Source organism: Neomonachus schauinslandi, chromosome 7 (genome assembly GCF_002201575.2).
Source record: "Neomonachus schauinslandi chromosome 7, ASM220157v2, whole genome shotgun sequence".
In the NCBI taxonomy this organism is placed as follows: Eukaryota; Metazoa; Chordata; class Mammalia; order Carnivora; family Phocidae; genus Neomonachus; species Neomonachus schauinslandi.
In genome coordinates, this window is record NC_058409.1 from 51,557,443 (window position 1) to 51,578,352 (window position 20,910).

The 20,910-nt window shown below is 41.1% G+C and overlaps 1 non-coding gene across 1 annotated transcript; it reads left to right on the forward strand.

Annotated features, from left to right (window-relative positions):
• The first annotated feature begins 3,275 nt into the window (after nucleotides 1-3,275).
• LOC123325357 lies at nucleotides 3,276-3,382 on the forward strand. The gene has a single exon (XR_006540376.1). It is a non-coding gene; the product is annotated as a U6 spliceosomal RNA (small nuclear RNA).
• The last annotated feature ends 17,528 nt before the right edge of the window (nucleotides 3,383-20,910 follow it).

The window sequence follows — 20,910 nt, forward strand, 5'->3', positions numbered from 1 at the left end:
AAGGCAGTCGCTTAACCAACTGAGCCACCCAGGCGCCCAGTGCAAACTATTCTTATTATTGCTTGGAATGAGTAAAAATGTATGCTAGGTGAATTTAAAAATTCTGATTCCTTTAACATTATTAAAAATACAACCATAACGGGAACATGCAAATGGATAAAACAGTCCGGGTTTCTAATAAACGTTTTGAGCATTTGTAAGCACTCTACTAAGAAAAAAGATGATTCAAGTTCATCATCTCATGTCGACAAACCTGAAATAAAAAACTTAATTCTGTTAATTTAATTCTCTGGTTGTCAATCCTTAAAGACACCAGGATTTAAGGGTATTTCAAACTCAGCTTTCCTATGGAGGGCATACAAAGAAAAGACAGGTTTGGGGCACCTGGGTGGCTCAGTCAGTTGAGCGTCGGACTCTTGATTTCAGCTTAGGTCATGATCTCAAGATGTGAGATTGAGCCCCACATCGGGCTCTACACTCAGCAGGGACTCCGCTTGAGATTCTCTCTCCCTCTCCCTCTCCCTCAGCCCCTCCCCCACTAATAAATAAATAAATCTTCAAAGAAAAGGCAGGTTTAGTCAGCTTCTCTTGGTATACACTGGGAAAGATTAATGGGTGTCTTGTGTTTTAACATTAAGTTCTCATTTGTTAGATTTCCATGACCTTAACATCTTGACATTTAGGGGGAGAAATTAGGTCTCTTTCTGCACTCTGCTCCACATCTATTCAATAGATCAACTAGAAATTGTGTTCAGCCACTAGTAACTATGACTTAAAATATTGTTTTAAATCAAACAGATTTTTTTCCCCCTTATAAAATAAGAGTGGAGTTAAACAGTCCAAAGCAGATATGGTGACTCCAAAATGTCATGAAGGATCTAGGCTCCTTCCAGCTCCAAGGTGTGATCTCTGTTCTGATGTTCATAAGATGGATACTGGAGCTCTAGTCCTCACTTCAGTGCTCCAGGTAAAGAGAAGGAAAATGCAGGGAAAAGACAAGTGGGACCTTCTGGCTGAGTCATCCCCCTTTAAAAAGCTTTCCCTGTAAGCCCCACTCAGTGACTTCCAACTATATTTTATTGCCTATCCCCCTTCCCCCACCACATACACACCTCTAAAAAGAAGGCTGGGGTGTTCTGGTGGGCATCTTACCACACCCAACAATATAGGGATTCTGTCAGTAAAAAGAAAGGGAAAGATTATACTGCTTAGAGATCTAGCAATCTTTGCCAGTGTGAGCTCTTAATAAACTGTTGTTCAGAAAAAGACAAAAGGAGGGCCACCTGGGTGGCTCAGTTGGCTAAGCATCTGCCTTCAGCTCAGGTCATGATCTCAGGGGTTCTGGGATAGAGTCCCGTGTCGGGCTCCCTTCTCAGTGGAGAGTCGGCTTGTCCTTCTCCCTCTGTTCCTTCCCCTCCCCCCGCTCGTGCTAATGCTCTCTCCCTCTCTCTCTCTCTCAATAAATAAATAAAATCTTTTTTAAAAAAAAAGACAAAAGTAGGGGTGCCTGGATGGCTCAGTCAGTTAAGCATCCAATTCTTAATCTCAGCTCAGGTCTTGATCTCAGGGTCATGAGTTCAAACACTGCTTTAGGTTCCATGATGGGCATGGAGCCTATTAAAAAAAAAAAAAAAAAAGGAGAAGGAGAATAAATAACCTGCACACTTATCCCTTTGGCCTTCTTTGAGCTCCTTGAGGCCAGGATCTGTGCCCCATTCATCATTGTGTCCCCAGGGCCTAACTCAGTACCTAACACACAGTAAGTGTTCAATAAACAGGAGTTTGATGATTGAACTGAAAATGAAGTGTGGATATAAAATAAGACTGATTTTATATCCTTGTGTACAAATCCCCCTCCTGAATCCAGATACTTGGCCTGCAGTGAACTGCTCTCACAACAACTCAACAAGAGAGTATTTTAAGTATCATCATTTCATAGATGAGGAACCTCACGCTAAGAAAGCATAAGTCACATGGCCCAGGTCAGACATCGTCAGGGCATGGCCAGCGGATGAAGTCACCACGCCTACGGAGGGCTCCCATCAAAGTGGAAAGGACCCAGTGCTCAGCAGGGAGGGGCAGAGCGGCCTCAGCACAAGCAGGGCAGCCAGGCCGCTTCCTGCCCTCTGAATCCTCTCAGCCAGCCTCCCTGCCTACCACACCAGCCCTGGCCTGCATGGCCAGTGGCCCTACCCCACAGGACACAATGAGCTAGAAGGATTATCTAATTTTCTTCCTGTTTTACAGATGAGGACATTGGATTCCCACAGAAGTTAGGCTTCTTATCCTGGGTCACACAGCTCAAAGAGAGGAAAGTGGAGATTAGAACCAGGGGTACCAACTCCCAGTGTGGTGGGAAATGGAACCCCAAGTTTCCATCAGCACCAACCTCTCAAGAAATCAGTGTGATTGCCTGGAAGCAGGACTAAGAGGAATGTTGCTCTGTTCAAGATACATCTTCCCACCACCCCCGGCCAACACATTCCACTTCTGGAATATTTGTGACCGGCAAGTGCAGAGTAGGGTTGCAGGCTGCAGATTTCAGTAGCACTTGGGAGAGAGGAGGCACTAATAAAAATTTGGGGGTGGAGAACATTAAGTACATCACCACCCCTCCATTTGCTCCTCTAGGAGCAAACACCTCAGCCTTGGCCCCATAGATGGCAGATGCAAGTAGTAGTTGGGTGACCAACCACCCTGGTTTGCCAGGCCCATCCTGGTTTAGGACTGAAAATCCTGCATCCCAAGAAATTGCTCAGATCCTGGCAAACAAGGGCAGTTGTCCACCCATGATACCTCTGTTATTTCTCATGGGCCATACATTTAAAGACTTTCAACAGAACCTGGGAGAAGGGGGGAAACAAGGAGGAACCAAAGGTAGCTGGTCTATCCCATTGGATCCAACCCAGCAAAGAGTGATTTGTTGAATGCCACATTGATAACAGGCACTGCACCATGTCCTGCCCGGACGTGGGACAATTACTGTTTCCTGGGCACTCGCCCCACGCTAAGCGGAAGGGCTTCTTGTGGATGAACACATTCATCCTCACAGCACCCCTAGAAGGCAAATCCTATTGTCGTTTTTCCACTTGCAGAGCGGGATCTGAAGCACGGGGAGATGAAGGAATGTGCCGGAAGTTAAACAGCAGAAGGGCATCAGAGGCACGGTTTGAGCCTGGCAGAGGGACTTCAGGGTGTGCGTGCTCCCTTCTCCTTTGCGCTGCCTCCCACGGGGGAGATAGAGGCTCCCTCGTCACTCAAGAAGCCGTAGCCTGGTGCTTGCTTTGGCAGCACATATACTAAAATTGGAACGATACAGAGAAAATGAGCATGGCTCCTGAGTGAGGATGACACACAAATTCGTGAAGCATTCCGTATGCTGTGCAGTTCCCCAGCGAGATGCCACCCTTTGTGGACCAGGTCGGAGGAAACGATATGAGTCAAAGCCCAACGTGTGGCAGTGAATCATGCAATTGTGACATTTCACTGGAAAAATATTCCTGTAAAGCATTCTATGACATGTGAGCGAAGCTGAGTTACACCTAAAATTTTATGAGCAAACATGTCATTTCTGCCTATCTCAGAAATGAGAAAATGTCAACTTAAAAAAAAAAAAAGAAGAGGCCAGTAGCCTGGGAGGCAGGAGAAGGCAAAGGCTTGGATCCCTGAAGGAGTAATAACGATGCTACCTTGGTTGACATTCATTGAGCAGTGGTCGTGGGCCAGGTCTTTGCTCAGCCTCTACATAAAATATCTCATTTAACCCTTATAACCAGGAGCGTGGTACTAACATCTCCATTTACAGAGGATCAGGCTGGCTGAGAGAGGTCAAGCACCTTACCCAAAGTCACACAGCGGGTGGAGCTGGGATACAAAAACAGAAGTCTAATCCCCTGAGAGGGCAGAACTGGGCCATAGGTAGGAGCTCTGGCTGTTACCCGTGGGCAGGCTAGGCGAGGGCCAGATGAGAGCCACAAACTAAATGCCCTGGACATTTAGCCATTCCTGTCTTCTTATTTTTTGTGTGTCTGCCAAGAAGTACAGGACTCCAGTCTTGAGCCCTGGGCTGTGCTCCGCTCGTAGCCCCAGAGCTGCTGGTGGCTGCCATTGTGTGGCCCGCGATGAACCAGAGGCCACCCTGAGAGCGTCACAATGCAGCACAGAACTTTCAGGCCTGCCACAACGTTTTTTCTTTTAAGAATAAATGCCACAGCATGGTGCTATTTTGGGAAACAGCTTTCCACACCCACCCCAGCCTGTCCCTCAATTGTTGGTGTTGGCTTCCTGCTCCACAGAAAGGCCAAAAACACATTATCTACCTACGCACAACCGAGGCAGGGAAGAGGCCTTGTCAGGCCCTGCCCTGTCACGGAGCTGCATAACTGAAAGGCATTATTAGTACAGACGTGTTCCAGAAGCAGCTGGTTTAAAACTCATTCACAGGGGCTGCTACCTGAGAGTACGGGCTGCAGAGAGTATGCCCGCAGAGCCCTCCTGGCTGCAGCAAGTCCTGGGAGCTCTGACCTCCCACTGGAGAGCCACACTACAGGCCTGCAGGGCATAGAAAAGCTTTCCGAGAGGATCCCTACTCCTTTACCGGCTTGTACTGAGTGAGAGCATAACTGAGCCTTCTAGGCTGTGGACTGGTCTCTAAGAGGGGCCATTTTATCCAACCATCAAGAAAGGAGTGGGCTGGGGGAGAAATGGGTTCTTTAGAGAACAGAATGAACCCCACTGCTTCTCTCACAACCAAAGGGGGAAGTGAACCCCAAAGCAGAGGGGAGAGCTACCTCTCCGCAAAGAAATAAAGCCACCCTCGAAGGTACTAAGGCCATGAAGGACCCTAACCTACTGTGTATTAGAGCTAGAGAATCTGGCAGAAAATCAGTAATATCTGCCCTGCTCAAGTGGAGAACACCAGGGCTCATGTGTGATGCTGATGGTGATTAAAAACAATAATCAGCATTATTTACCACACACCAGGCACTGATCTGATTAATTGACACATGCATTTAATATTTGTGACAACCCTATGAGCTAAGTTTTATTATCATCTCTATTTTACAGATGTGGAAAGCAAGGCACAGAGAGGTTAAGTTTGTTACTCCAGATCACACAGCTAGAAAATGGCAGAGCTGGAATTTGAACATGGGAGGTCCAGGGAAAACTGTGGGAGCATTTTTAGGGGTATTTTTAGGGGCAAGTATGATAAAGCTGCAAAGTGTTCTGTGGTTCTGGGTGAATACTAGCCTACTGCAGAATATGAGTGTTGGTTTTCCTTTCTTATAACAAATGTGCCTTCTGGGCCCTGTACACAGGTATCTCTTAGATGAACTCTCAGCAGAGGCAGATCCTTGAAAGATAGAAGTCCAGGGTAGAAGAGGCAGGAGAATCTGAGTCTCCAGCTTGCTCAGGACTAATTGGTTTCCCATTTATCATCTATAATGTGGTTTAATATTACCTACCTACCCATCTCTCTCCTCCCCTCCCCTCCCTTCCCCTCCCCTCCCTATTACATACTCATATTTCCATCCTTATTAAAACACATCAGCCCTGAATCTCTCCCATACACACACATCTTCATGACTGTCCACCCACACCCTCAACACACAGGTTGGTAAACACTTTTCAAGAGGACCTTTTATGTTCCACAGTCCTCTCAGTTCCCTGAGAACTCAGAAGCCCTGCCTCCCTAGCCTGGAATATAAATGTATTCACACATAGACTTTCTGAGGACTTACTGTCAAATCCCTATTCCTCCCATTTCAGGAGTTCCCTCCTGGCCTTCTCATATTTTTTATAATAGCTTTATTGAGAGGAAATTCACATACCCATTAAAGGTACAATTCAGTAGGTTTTAGTATATTCAAAGAGTTGTGCAACGACCACTCAACTTTTAGAACATTTTCATCACCTCAGAAAGGTGATGCCACTCTCAATTCTCCCCTAACCATCCACCCTTCCACCCCCACCCCAGCCCTGGGCAATCACTGATCTACTCTTCTATCTTTGATTTGCCTGTTCTGGACATTTGCATAAATGGAATCATACAATATGTGATGTTTCGTGACTGGCTTCTTTCACTCAGCATAATGTTTTCAGAGTCCTTCTGGGTTGTTGCACATATCAGTACTTCATATCTTTTTATTGATGAATAATATTCCATTGTATGGATAGGCCACATTTTATTTACCACCTCATCAGTTAATGGGCATCTGGGTTGTTTCCACCTTTGGGCTCTTATGAACAATGCTGCTAAGAATATTCATGTACAAGCTTTTGTGTGGATGTATGCTTTCATTTCTCTTGGGTATATCTAGGAGTGGAATTGCTGGGTCATATGACAAGATTGTGCTTGACCTTTTGAGGAACTGCTGGACTGTTCTTCCAAGCAGCTGGCCGCTGTATCATTTTATAGTCCCACACTAGCAGCATCTGAGGGTTCCAGTTTCTCCACATCCTCACTAACACTTGTTAATATTTGGTTTTGATTATAGCTATCTAACTGGATTTGAAGTGGTATTGCAATGTGATTTTGATCTGCATTTCCCGGATGGTTAATAATGTTGAACATCTTTGCATGTACTCATTCATCTTTTTTATATCTTCTTTGGAGAAATGTCTATCAACATATTTTGCCCATTTTTAATCAGGTTATTTATCTTTTATTACTGAGTCATAAGAGTGCCTTCCAGTGTTCTAGATACAAATCCCTTATCAGATATATGATTTGCAAGTACTTTCTCCCTTTCTATGGGTTGTCTTTTCACTTTCTTGATGGTGTGTCATTTGAAGCAAAAAAAAAAAAAAAACTTTTTAATATTGATGAAGTCCACATTATCTGTTCTCTTGGTTTTGTTTGGACGTGTAGTATCATATCTAAAAAAAACATTGTGTGATCCAAGGCCACAAAGATTTACACCTGTTTCCTTCTAACTTGTTTTACAGTTTTATTCTTTTTTTTTAAGATTTTATTTATTTATTTGACAGAGAGAGACACAGCGAGAGAGGGAACACAAGCAGGGGGAGTGGAAGAGGGAGAAGCAGGCTTCCCTCAGAGCAGGGAGCCCAATGTGGGGCTCTATCCCAGGACCCTGGGATCATGATCTGAGCCGAAGGCAGATGCTTAATGACTGAGCCACCCAGGCGCCCCTTGTTTTATGTTTTTAACTTATACTTTTAGGGCTTTGATTTCTTTTGAGTTAGTTTTCATATATTTTATAAATTTTGTAGGGAAGTAGATGCTCTACTTGGATTTTCAGGTAGCCAAAATTACCTTATGAAATTGAAACCTTTTTAATTTGGGAGGAGAAGTTATAAGGTGGAATATAAGAACCCTATGACTGTAGCACTTTCTCTTACAAAAGATTACAGAGAGTGTCCGTGGGCCAAGCCCAGCAATAACTGTTTTCCTTCGGAGCTCTGGCTTGGCCATCAGCAGCCTCCATGCAAAGCTGGTGTTCAAGAAGGCCAGAGTCAAGCAATGGAAGCAGCAGTACAGCAAGCTGAAAAAGGGCTCTTCACCTCAAAAACAGAAAGATCTATGATTCCAGGTATAATTTTCAAGAATAAAGTGATTTTCTCCCCCCCCCCAAAAAAGAATATTCCATGGGATAAGAAATTGTTACCCAGATGAGTTTCCTTGGGCCCTTTGCTTGTCCTGGCTAAGCATTTAGAGCTATCTCCAGTTATCTCCATCACTAATGCCTTCCTTTTCAACTTTACCCAGGATCTTTACTCACCTGGGGTGCTTATTAAAAATCTATCTTCCTGGGGAGCCTGGGTGGCTCAGTTGGTTAAGCGTCTGCCTTCTGCTCAGGTCATGATCTCAGGGTCTTCAGATGGAGCCCCACGTAGGGCTTCCCTGCTCAGCAGGGAGCCTGCTTCTTCCTCTCCCTCTGCCCCTACCCCCACCTGCTTGTGCTTTCTCTCTCTCTCTCAAATAAATAAATAAAATCTTTTTTAAAAATCTATCTTCCTTGGTCCCGCCCCAGAATGGAAACTGTATGTCTAATGAGTAGTCCACAGGTGATTCTGATGTAGGCCATTCCTACATCCACTTTGGCAACACCGTGCTGAAAATTATCTAAGGGCTGTGAGTTATATTTAACTCTACCCTTTAGTGTGGCTTTCTTATGGCCAGAGTGTCACCCAAGCCTGTGGAAAGGAGGTGAGGGTGCTAGGGGCTGGGGAAAGGAAGAGTAGAGTGCCAGTACAAGAGAAATGGGAAGAAAGAGTTTGGCAAAGAACATCTGGAAGCCTTTTGAAAAGACTCAGACAGGATAGAAGGTCGAGGAAGCTCACCATATCTGAAAGTCACCTGTATTATTTAATACCTTCCTTGATATCAATGCATGTAATATTGCCCCCTCCTTTAGACTTCTCCTGAGAAGTAGCATCCAGATTAGATAGCTTTTTGCAAATATACATTACAAAAAATATGTAATTATTGACATTTTAAAAATTGTCTGTGTGCTACTAAAATCTTTACAGAACTACCAGCGATCACAACATCATCCGTAAGAAAACAGCCTGTTACTCTGTGAGTTTGTAGAGGGCAGAGATTATGTTTATTCCCTTGGCAATTCCTTGTGATGCCCATTCTTCCTCTAGAACAGAGAAAGTTTTTAAAGAAAGATCTGGTTTCTAGAGTCAAGGTTAACCTCTTGCCCACCTTCTAAATAGGTCATAGTTCATCAGAGGTTGAGGGTCCTGAACAGTTTGATCGCTATATTATGCACATACATGATTGCCTCTGTACAATGCAAATCTGTCACAAATTAAAAGTTAATGCAACCGGGCGCCTGGGTGGCTCAGTTGGTTGGGCGACTGCCTTCCGCTCAGGTCATGATCCTGGATTCCCAGGATCGAGTCCCGCATCAGGCTCCCTGCTCAGTGGGGAGTCTGCTTCTCCCTCTGACCCTCCCCCCTCTCATGCTCTCTCATTCTCTCTCACATAAATAAATAAAATCTTAAAAAAAAAAAAAAGTTAATGCAACCTCCCCAGAGGGTATCAGAATTACCATCAGTGCTCTGCTCTTTATTTCTTTACTTTAAAAGTTCAGCCTTTTAGGAAGGGCTTTAGAGTTAACAAAATGTATATAATATCCTGAACTGTATAAATTCGAAATATTTAAAGGAAGTTTCCTTGAAATAGAAAAAAAGTGCAAATGTAACTTTTTTGCAGGTTTAAGTTCTATTAAACACATGTAAAAGAATACATATGTTCAGATGAATTTCAAATATGTCTTTATCAGTGGCTATTTCTCCTCCTCCAACATTCCTTAATAAAGGAGGTTTTAAGGAAGCTGCCTGCATATGCAATAGTAAATTCATATCCCAGTCTTCCAGGAACATAGTGCAATCATAGTTTGCAAATGCAAATTTAGGGGAGACACTAGATTCAGTAAATAGAGATTTATGAGATTGTCTCATTAATATTTCTTGGTAAGCAATTATTACACAAAAGGGGGGAAATGAAATCCTCTATAGCATTTTGAGCATCCTACTCATAATGAGATATGTAAATGTTGCAAATCGGGGAGACTATAATAATGTTTTACATACTAATAGGGTGAGTTCAGTCCTGTTTATTATACATTTGGTTCTGTTTGTTGCATGAGTGCTGTATTCATGCCAATTACCATTTTTCAGGACTTAAAATGGAAGCATACACTGATGTTTCTTTTTCTGGCTTAATGTTTTCATAGTGCCAATTGAGTAAACATCTGCAGGGAAGACGCATATGCTTTAGGCAGAGCAGAAATCTTGTATTTTTATCAAAGTGCTAGACCCCTTTTGTTTGCATAGCCAGAAGGAAAAAAAGTATCTCTATGTACTAAAAACACACTGGGTTGTAAAACCTAGAAGAGTATGCTTTCTTTTCTTTTAAAGGATTTTATTATGTTTTGCAATATACTTATATATGATGAGCATGGTTTTGGAAAGCAAAATACTCCACCAGGACCAAACTAGGCCAATTGCTTAGAGAATAATGCAAATGCATATGAGATTCAACTTCCTATACTTTTCTTGGCAGAACAATCATGACTAACCCAAGGACACTGGTGATTTCTTTAAAATATGCTTACCCTGGCTACTTCAGAGTATGTGTGCCTAAACAAATAAAATGTTCATGTCTAGGGCTTTATTTGTCCTTTCTCTCATATTTTTCAGGAAAAGTCCTTATTGGTATATGGTCTCATCAGATCCTAAAAAATCGCTAACTCAACTTGGATGGACAATTCAGAAGAATCAGAATTGAAAGTAAGATCCTTACTTGTATAATGACTTGTGTGGCAGAAGAACTTCACTGAGAAATTACTCTGGGGTGTCTTTGCTCAGCAATAGGCTTGAGAAGAAAGTAAGTGAGTGGCATTAGGCCCGCCCCTTCTAAAGACAGTAAGGACTTCCCTTTCTCCAGAGCAGAAGTACAAAGCCTTTGGATTTAGTCTACCACGTATTAAATTCTACATCTTGAAAGATGTAGAACTAGATCATCTGAGAGGGGAGAGAGATTAAAGGAGCAGGTGAGGAAGGGTAGAGAGGCAATCAGTTTGGAAGGGTTAGAGATGGATGCCTCTTCCACACAGCATTTCCAAGATGGCAAGACCTCCAGTGAAGAGCCTATGTAGAGACACATGCTGAACACCATGCACCCTGGTCTTGTGGTCCTCAATCAAGACAGCTTGGCCAGACCACAGCTGTCAGGGACTTTATGGAGACTATTAGGAGCCTTCCAATATGAGAGGCTTTCAACAGGATCCTCTGCAAAGTGGGAAAAGTAGGTCCACCGGCTTGGATTATCAAGCTTGAGTTTTTATACTTCACTGATGCCAGCACTTTGGCTCTTGTCATATCTTTCCTAACCAGTAAGATATCTTAAATACAACCAATATTGCTCATTAAAAATTATTTCTAATATCTCTTCTAGTACCATGCCTGTTTCAAGATGTTGATTCAGATTAACTTACACCTACACCACACTCCTCAAACCTAAGTATCTCCAAGTAAAGTACCATAAATTCAATATAACATTGTGGCTTCAAGAGAGTGGGTGTCAATCACAGCAGCATCTCCTATCTTCAAGTAGACACCACAGTTTTGGACAGGGATCGTCAATGGACTGACAACCAGAGGCCTTTCCCCCAAATTTCTTGGATTTCTTAAATCCCTACACTTTATTATCCCCTGGATTTTGCAAGCCCCAGGGAAGGGGGACAGGCTACTCAGAAATTACATTTGTATTTCTTGATCCAACTCCTTATGTGTCCAAGCTAAAATTAATTTGATTTTTTTGTTTTAAGTGATGTGACATTTCTTGTGCTCAAGTGTTAGGACCCAAATTCACATCTATGATATTGGTTTAATGTCTGTCTCCCTCACTACACTGTAAACTTCTTAAAGGCTGGGACAAAATCAATTTTGTTCACCACTATATTCCACACCACATTATAGATGCTCAGTAAATATTTATGGAAAGATGGGGACAGGGAAGGAAGTAGAATAAGGGAAAGGTGGGGGAGCGAATGGGTGGAATAGTGTTAAAATAGAACTGCCATAACCAAGCCCTCCCCCTCTAGTGTGCCTCATTGTCCACTCTGAGGACTTCAACTTCAGGGCTCCATGCCGTCTTCCTCCAATATGTCACAGGCCCAGTGACATCTCTAAGACTAGACAAGACACCAGAATGGAGTAACTACACAATAGTCCTGTCTTCTCAAGCTAAAATAAATTTCTATGTTTAAAAATACTCAGAAGGACAAATAGTGTGCTAAACCATAAATCAAGAGCTGACAGCCACAGGTGCCAGGCTAAGGAAGGAATCCACGCTCCGTATCAAACGTCCAGGCTAGGAGGCGGCTGCGAGGTCTCCTAGAGCAGCACTGTCCCCAGTGAGGTGCGGGGAGGCTGATGAGTCTCTACTGGTGCAGCCAGGATGACAGCTGATGGTTTTTAACACATCATCTCATTCCTTTGAACTAGTCCATGCTCTTCTCACCATATGAAGTTCTTGGGATAGGTTTCTTCAGAAGAACAGCAGAAAGGAAAAGGTTAGAAGATAGAAGTTTCAAACATCCAGGGTAGCAAATACAATGGAATGTAAAAACTGATGGAAGGACATATGGCAGAGTGGCGGGCCTGAAATCTCTGCTTCGTAACATCTAATGCTCAATAAAATATAGCGAAATCACAGATAGATGATGAAGAGATAAATACTTTGAGTATCTCAGGCTGCCAGAAGCTAAGAGCATATTCTGCTGAAGTCTGGAACAAGAGTCTAGGAAGTTAAGTGAGCTTGGAAGCCACTAGTGTTTAGTCTATGGGGTGTTGATGGTGGGGGAGGCTCTGGGTGAGTACGGTGAGAGGGTATATGGAAACTCTGCATATTTCCCACTTCATTGTGCAGGGAACCTAAAACTTCTCTAAAAAATAAAGTCTACTGTTTTTTGAAAAAAGAGAAATCATGAAGGAAAAAAAAAAACTCAGTAGATGATTTAAACAGCAGATTAAACATAGATGAAGAGAGAATTAACCAAAATGAAATTACATACAATATAGCATAGAAACCAAAAATACACATACGTATACTTCACATGTAGAAATAAAGTTCAAATTTACAGAGGGTATGATGAGAAAGACCAACATATGTTTACTTGGAGTTTCACAAGGAACAGAGGAGATTATGAGAAAGAATAAAGGGGAAGCAACATTTGAAGAGACTGTGGGAAGAATATTCTATGCATTCTCAAATCAAGAAGCACCATGAATCCCAAACAGGATAAATAAATGTAAAGACACGCCTAAACACATCATAGTAAAATAGGGGGAAAATACCTGGGTTAGAGAGACTATCTTAAGAGCAAGTAGGAACAAAAGAAATTATCTACAAAGAAGACGCAAGTGGATCATAGCTGACTTTTCAACACCAGCAGTGGACTAATTTCTTCAATGTGCTGAGAGAAAATAAGGAAAAGTGAACCTAGAACTTCAGCCTCCAAAAAACTGCCAATGAGGAATAAAGGTGAAATAAAAATATTTTCAGAAGAACAAAATCTCAAATTCTCCATAAACAGTTTCTTAAGTATGTACTTCAAGAAAAAGGAAAATTTTCCAGAAGGCAATCCGAGATAAAAGAAGAAATGCTGATTAAAAATAAAGCATATGATAATGATAAAGGCAACTCTAAACAAACATTGACAAATTAAAACAATATTGACAATACTGTGTAATGATGAAGCTAAAATATCAGTAGAAGCCAAAATGGCTTGAATTCAGACAGTAAGAATTGTGGCTTTCAAAATTTTAAAGTTCTTGTATTTTTGAAAGAAGAAAAGCATGTTCAGTAAATACAGGTTACTTTATTAAAATTTCAAGTGTAAATATAAAATTATAGAGGCTCACCAAAGCCAGAGTTGCTCTTTAAAAGCCTCAAGGAAGAAATTATCAAAAAGTAAAAATAAAAACAATATTGGGAATGAAGCCAGATATAACTCCAGATAAGGAAAAAATTTAAGACCGTAAGAATAATAACACTTTTATTAAAATAAATTTGAAAACAAACAAAATGAAAAACTATAGAAAAATATTTTGCCAAAATAGAAAACCTTGATAGTCCTGTCCTCTAACACTAACGAAATCAAATCAGTAATGAAAATCTTACCCCAAAGAAAAGATTAGACACATACGATATTTTCAAATATTCCAGAATCAGAGCTTTCCAACTTTACACAAAACTTTCCATAGAGTGGGGGATGGGGAATGGAAATAGTCATCAAGCTTTTCTAAAAAGCTAGTATAATCTTAATACAAAATTTAGTAAGTCTGGTTAAAGGCAGGAAAACTACAGATCAATAGCATTTACAAATATAGATGCAAAAATCCTGAACAAAATATTAAGCAAATCCAGAGTGAATAATAAAAATAACCTACATTTGCCAAATTGGTTTTTCCTAGAAATACAAAAGTATTTTAACACGAGAAAATTTACCACATTAACTCTACAAGCATCACAATAGATACAGAAAAGTATTTGATAAAAAAATACTATATTTATTCTCACTAAACACTTCTAAGCAAACTTGGCATAGAAAATAAATTCTTTAATAAATGATAACTACTAAAAAGTCTGCAGCAAACATCATACTCCACAATGAACAGTTCCCTTATAGAGGTATCTTCCTAATAATCAGGAACAAGACAAAATAATACCCCTAAATATTTCTGATTCCTTTGTAATCAGGAATAAGAAATAGGTGTCTGCCATTTCCCTCCTTCTCTTTTATACTGTGCTGACTTATGTAGGAAGATGAGATAAATATAAAGTATAAGAACTGGACAGGAAGAAACAAAACTGTCGTTATTTGCCAATGTTATGATCTCCTACATGGGAAAAACTACACTAATTTTTAGAAGTAATAGAGAGTTCTGCAAATTATTTACTTTCAAATCAAAGAAATAGGAATTAAAATAAGATACAATTTATTTTAACCCATAAAACTAGAAAAGGTTAAAAAAAAAAAAGATCGCTATTCAAAGTTGGGCGTGGGAAACGCTCTTCCTGCCACATGAGTTCGCCTAGCCTCCCAGGAGGCTAGTCTGGCTTTCTGCACTCTCCCACTCTGCCAAGCCCATTCCAAACGTGTACTGCAGATATTGCTTATAACCCATGACTCTTCCCAGCTGAGCTTGAACTAGAGCTTCGGGATCTTACTCATTACAACCCTCAAGATAGTCATAACCAATTGATCAGAATTAATATGTAAGATTAAACAAAACTATTTGCCATCCTGGAATAGAAATACAAAGATAATACTGTCTTAGCCAAAATTCTCTAGTAGAACTCAAAGCTAAAGCTTTTGTGCTAATGCTTTGTCGGAGGCGCAATCTTAGTAAAGCATTAATGAAGGAAAAAGGGAAGTGAGTCAGGGAAGGTGGGTCAGCAAATACATTGTGGTGTGTTATCAAGCAATACAGCTGCTTGATCAGACAAAACCTCTCCAGAGAAGGGACATGTAACACTGCTCCTCAGAATAATCCATTAAGTGGAGGAAGGATGAACAACTTTTCTGCTCATTCCTTCCTCTCTTCCTCTCACTGGTCAGAGTCCACCCCACAGGGCATTAGCCCTCACCCCTTTCTAGACTTTGTTACCTGACCTCTCCAGACAGCCCCTGGGAGTACAGTGGCCTCAGCTGGAGGCCAGGAACAGCATCCCTCCTTCCCGGTGGCAGGAACAATGGTGACCATGAGACTTGCCAGGCGGTTCCATCAAGGAAGCAAGGCAACCAGGGCCAAAAAGATTCAGGTGGTGCATAAACTAGGTTTGATACAAGTATGATCCCATTTTTGCAAAAATGTTTAAAGTCTGGAAAATATATTTACATGTATACATTTGCATAGGAAAGTCTGGAGGAATATGCACAAACACATTTATAGAGTTTGCAGCTAAGTGATTTTTTTTCTTTCTTGCTTATCTATATTTTTTAGATTTGCTAAAATAAACTTATTTTCTGTATAAAATGAAGAAGGGGAGATAAATCCTTTAAATTGTAAAGTATAATATCTAATAAGTCACAACAAAACTTAAAAGATGGTACTCATTAACAAAATTTAAAATTAAAAATGACCTTTAAGGAATTTTCATAATATGCCCAAATATGTATTCAATAATGAATATCAAATAGAAAAATGGACAAATGGAATAAATAGGAAATCCATTAAAAAAGTATGTGTGTGTATGAAAAAATTATTACAATAAGAACCACAAAAGACCATTTTTTAACCCATCAAACTGACGAATATATTTAAATGATAATACCCAGTTTGGCAAGGGTATAGGAAAAAACTTTTCATGCATTGATTGTAGGCACATAAACTTTATATTCTCTGGAGAACAATTTAGAATATATAGTGCTATGGACTAAATTGTGTGTTTCCACTCCCCCCCCACAAAAATCCATATTTTGAAGCCCTCACCCCCAATAAGGCTGCATTTGGAGATAGAGTCTTCAAGCAGGTAATTAAGGTTAAATGAGGACATAAGGATGGGACCCTAAGCCAATGGGATTAGTGTCCTTATAAGAAGAAGAAGAAAGAACTGAACTCAATCTATCTCCGTGTGCACAGAGGAAGGGCCATGTGAGGACACAGCAAGATGGCAGCCATCTGCAAACTAGGAAGAGACACCTCACCAGAAACCGACTACCTGCCACCACCTTGATCTTTACTAGTTAAGCTGAGAAGGTCGAGAAATGTGAAATGAGTTTCTTAATGTTACATAGCTAACAGCTATTATATGTAGGACCAAGAGCTATTTATGCATAAAGAAATAAGGTCCTCATAAAGAATGGGGGAGTCAAGACATATATGGCAAGTCAAAGAGACTGAGCAGGCAGTGACAAGGATGTTAAAGAATAGCTAACACTAGAGAAGTTGTGAAATAATAAATTCCCGTTGTTGAAACCTGCAGTATTCATGTACGACTTTGGGCAAGTTCCTAATTGCTTAATTTCTCAGCTTCTCCATCTATACAGAGGGAATGATACTATCTACCTCACAGGACTGCTTTGAAGATTAAGTCGAATAATGAAGTCCTTATAATTAAGGGTTACTCTAAGTGGAAGCCGCAGGGTGGGTACTTTGGACCCAGACAGCCAAAGGATTTCAGACAGGGTCCAGCCTGCTCAGTTGTGTGACCTTGGGCAAGTCATTCTACCTCTCCCACCTTCAGTTTCGCATCTTTAAAATGAGAGCTCTGACTAGCTGAGCTCAAAGGATCCTTACAGGAGGATCAAACTTGTAGGAGGAAAATCTGCATCACATTAATAATGGGAGGTATTGTGGCTTTAAGCTCTATAAAAAGAGAAGGTAATAAACTGCATACTGATGCCTGGCTCCTCTGGAGGTAAGTAGTCATTGCCAGCCTTCTGTGTTAGAGGAGATTCTCACATTAAACAATGCCATTGCCCACATGATAGTTTTCATAAACACTGGTTCCAAACATACATCATGACAAGAGCTACTAAGCATTTGGCACTGCTCTTAAATTAATTTTTATTTTAATTAAACCCAATAGCAACCTCATTCACTTGAAAAATATTAACACTTACATGGGAGACACTTCCTTTATCTCACTCTCAGGCCTTGCTTGGTGCCCCTTCTCTTCTGGCAGACCCCTCTAGACTACTCCAAGACCCTCGATTTAAGAACCACTCGGAGGGCAAAACCACTAACAAAGAGGATGTCTTCTCAAGGCTTTACCAGGAAAGTGAAGGAGAAAGATCTTTTCTTTTCTTTTTTCTTTTTTTTTTAATTTTATTTATTTATTTGACAGAGAGAGAGACAGTGAGAGAGGGAACACAAGCAGGGGGAGTGGAGAGGGAGAAGCGGGCTTCCCGCTGAGCAGGGAGCCCGATGTGGGGCTCGATCCCAGGACCCCGGGATCATGACCTGAGCCGAAGGCAGACGCTTATCGACTGAGCCACCCAGGCGCCCTGAGAAAGATCTTTTCTTTCAGCATCTGTCTACAGTTTGACACTGAGCCAAAAGGTACCGCGTGCTTGTAGCCTCTGGGAAGACTTCTCCTGGTTGGAGTGTCAGGCGGCGCTTAGACACCTGTGTAGCCCCTGGGCATCCGTGGGGACTGCCTTTGAGGTGAGTAATCCACCCTGGATCCAAGAGGCATTGCCCTCCTAGAGCCAGAGCATGAAAAGGTGACAGACTGAATGACTTCCTCCTTGGATAATCTTCACCATCAAAGAGAGACATTGCCCTTGATTCCATGAAAGGCTCATCCCTTGAACTAAAATCATATTGTTCATTGTGATTTTGTAACAGAAAACACTGGAACCTGTGCTTGAAATGTGCAGTTTCTTAGTCTCCATTTCCTCACCTAAAAAAGGAATGAAAATAATGCCAAATTCATGAGTGGTTGTTAATAAGATAATTAAAAAGCTCTCGATAAACTCCAAAGTGCTTTGGAAATGTCAATTATTATTACTAGTAGTATTATGTAATTTTTCAAGTTAAAAAATACTTGTTCCTCTCTCTCAATGGAAATCTGGCAACCCAGATAGAAAGTCTTTTAACAGCATACAAAAATGACCAATTTAATCCCTAGCAAAACCCATGCCCAGCCGTCAGCCTGTCAAAGGTACCTTCTGTGCATAAGAATGATCTATAGAAGCCCAAAGGTTGATTATAAAATCTCAAGTGTCTGCTTGCCTCGAGCCATTTTAGATGAGCTATTCAGAACGCATCCAAGTAATCAGTTTGCTCTGATAGACAGGAATAACAAGGAGGAGGGCTTGATTTCCCCTGCTGAAGACGAGGCACATCCATTGTTGTCTACCTTTCCATAGATCACACAGGCAGCTCTTTGTTCTTAACAATATGGCTTGAGGCTTAAAATTTGTGTTCAAATTTCTATGCTAGGGAAAACCATGTTAGTTATTTTACAAAGTACTCCAAAAACTCACAGGCAGAAGTGAAACCACCCAACTCAGTTGGTCGGCAGTCTTTTCTAGAATTTAAGGGCATATCCATATTTTTAGAAGGGAATAATTATTTTATTTTTTTTTAAGGATTTTTATTCATTTATTTGACGGAGAGAGAGAGAGAACAAGTAGGCAGAGAGGCAGGCAGAGGGAGAGGGAGAAGCAGGCTCCCCGCTGAGCAGGGAGCCCGATGCGGGGCTTGGTCCCAGGACCCCGGGATCATGACCTGAGCCGAAGGCAGCGGCTTAACCGACTGAGCCACCCAGGCGCTCCTGGAATAATTATTTTATATGCATACATGATAGTAAGTTCATAAAAGTAGGATTTTCCTAAATGCATCATCAAATATTTACTTTGGTCCTGTCTGCTCTTTCTTAATGAGGGAACACTTTCAATACAAATTATTAATTAATATCCAGTTAAAATCCCAAAGCATCTTGTTAACTGGAACTCGGGGGCACTGGGCATGTCCTAGTGGTCAGATGTCATCACGAGATGCTGACGGAGCACAGAATTCTGACCAGGATTGACTGTATGTTATGTCAACTCAAAAATGTTTGTGTCATTTCTTGAGTCTCCATTTTTTTCATCTAGAAAATACGAGAAAAAATTCTTCCTAACGGAATGAAATGAGAAAACAGGGGTGAGAACCTTGTCATCATTACAGAAATGTTAGTGATTGTTGTTACTGTTATTGGCAAGCTCTGCGGACAAGAACTGTTGGCCCAATTTTTCTTGGTGGCCCAAATGCAGTGATGGATACTGACACCATGAACAACCTTAGGAAAAAGATGGGTGTATTCTGAAATATTTACAGATGAAATTATATGATGCCTCGGGTTTGCTTTGCAAACGGAAAAGCAAGTTGTAAAACAATATAAACTATATGCTTCCTTGGAGATAGACATAAACATAAAAACAGTTATGAATATAGACACACAGACCACAGAGACAGAGATGCAGAGATGAATGTATGTATAATCTCTAATAATACACAGTGATTATATCTGTAGTAAGAGGAGGGGTTTTCTTCCCTTCTTTGTGACATATCTATATTTTCCAACTCCTTTATAATGAACACTTTTATTTCTATAATTTTTAAATGTGTATTTTTTTATTTTCTATTTTGTTTTTCAAAAAGATATTAGAAAAAAAAAGTCTAAGTCACAATACTCATGATAAGATCTTGAAGCACTAACTCTGTACTCCGTCATAAAACTAACAAGACCTCCTGGTAATTTTAGCTTCACACAGGCTGGTCCCTCCACTTGGACCGTTGTCCCAGCTCCATAATCCATTCTATCTCACCTTCACATAAGTGTCTAAATGCATCTCCTCAGAAATCTCCTAGCTGGTCTCTCAGGGGAAGCTCGTTGACTTTGTGCATAGTGCCTGACGTAATTTTATCATTAGATATTCTTTTGTTTGTTTCCTTGTTTAGTGTCGGTCTCACTTGCTTGTAAGACTCAAAGTGCCAGGAGACAGAAACTACGGCTATTTTCTTTATCACTGTATACCCAGTGCCTAGCATAGAGCTTGGTACATAAATATGTACTGAATGAATGAATGAATGAATGAACAAGGACCCATGCAGGAAGGCAGGTGTCTTCACCCAGATAGATCCAGGTACATCAGACTCTGAAGGTGAGGGTGGGGATTAAGTCAACAGGCATCAGAGTGCTGGCATATCAATAAATATTTGCCTGCTGGACTAGAAATGAAACCCGAAGTGGTCATGAGTGACTTCTCTTTAAACTCAAAGGACTCCTCAGGGCAACGCTTACTGGAAAATTCTAGAGCTAAAACAGAACTTTAAAATCAAACTCTCTTCTGCAGATGGGGAAACTGAAACCAGAGAAATCTCACTAGGCCAGGAGCCCTAGTCCCTGGTTGCACCTACCAGGCCAGCAACCTCTCATCTGCCCCTCGCTGACCCCAGTGTGAGAGCAATATCACCCAGGCATTCACAGCCTGAGAGCCCCAGAGCTGCTTCTTGCTGTCTGCTAGCCTAAGGATTCTGAGAGTAAATGAATAGACTTCCTTTCCCAATGTCCTTTTTTATAAGTTGTTTATTACATAAAATACAGATTCCTATCTAGTTTGACATCAACATTCCTTTTATTATAGAGCTACCGCAAATCCCAAACCAATATGAAACTCACTTTCTCTCTATCACACAAACTCGCCTAGTGTCCCTCAGAGCCAGGTCTGGGTTTAATCATCACTCTCCTTCTTTTGACATTTAATAAATATATTTAAATACATGTAGTGATGATTACATTTATTGAGTGCTTACTCTCTGCCAGGCCCTACTTGAGGCACTTCACATGTTGTGATCACAACAACCCTATAAGAAAGGTGATACGACGTCGATTTTAAAAGTGTTAACTGAGACAGACAGAGCTTTAAATAA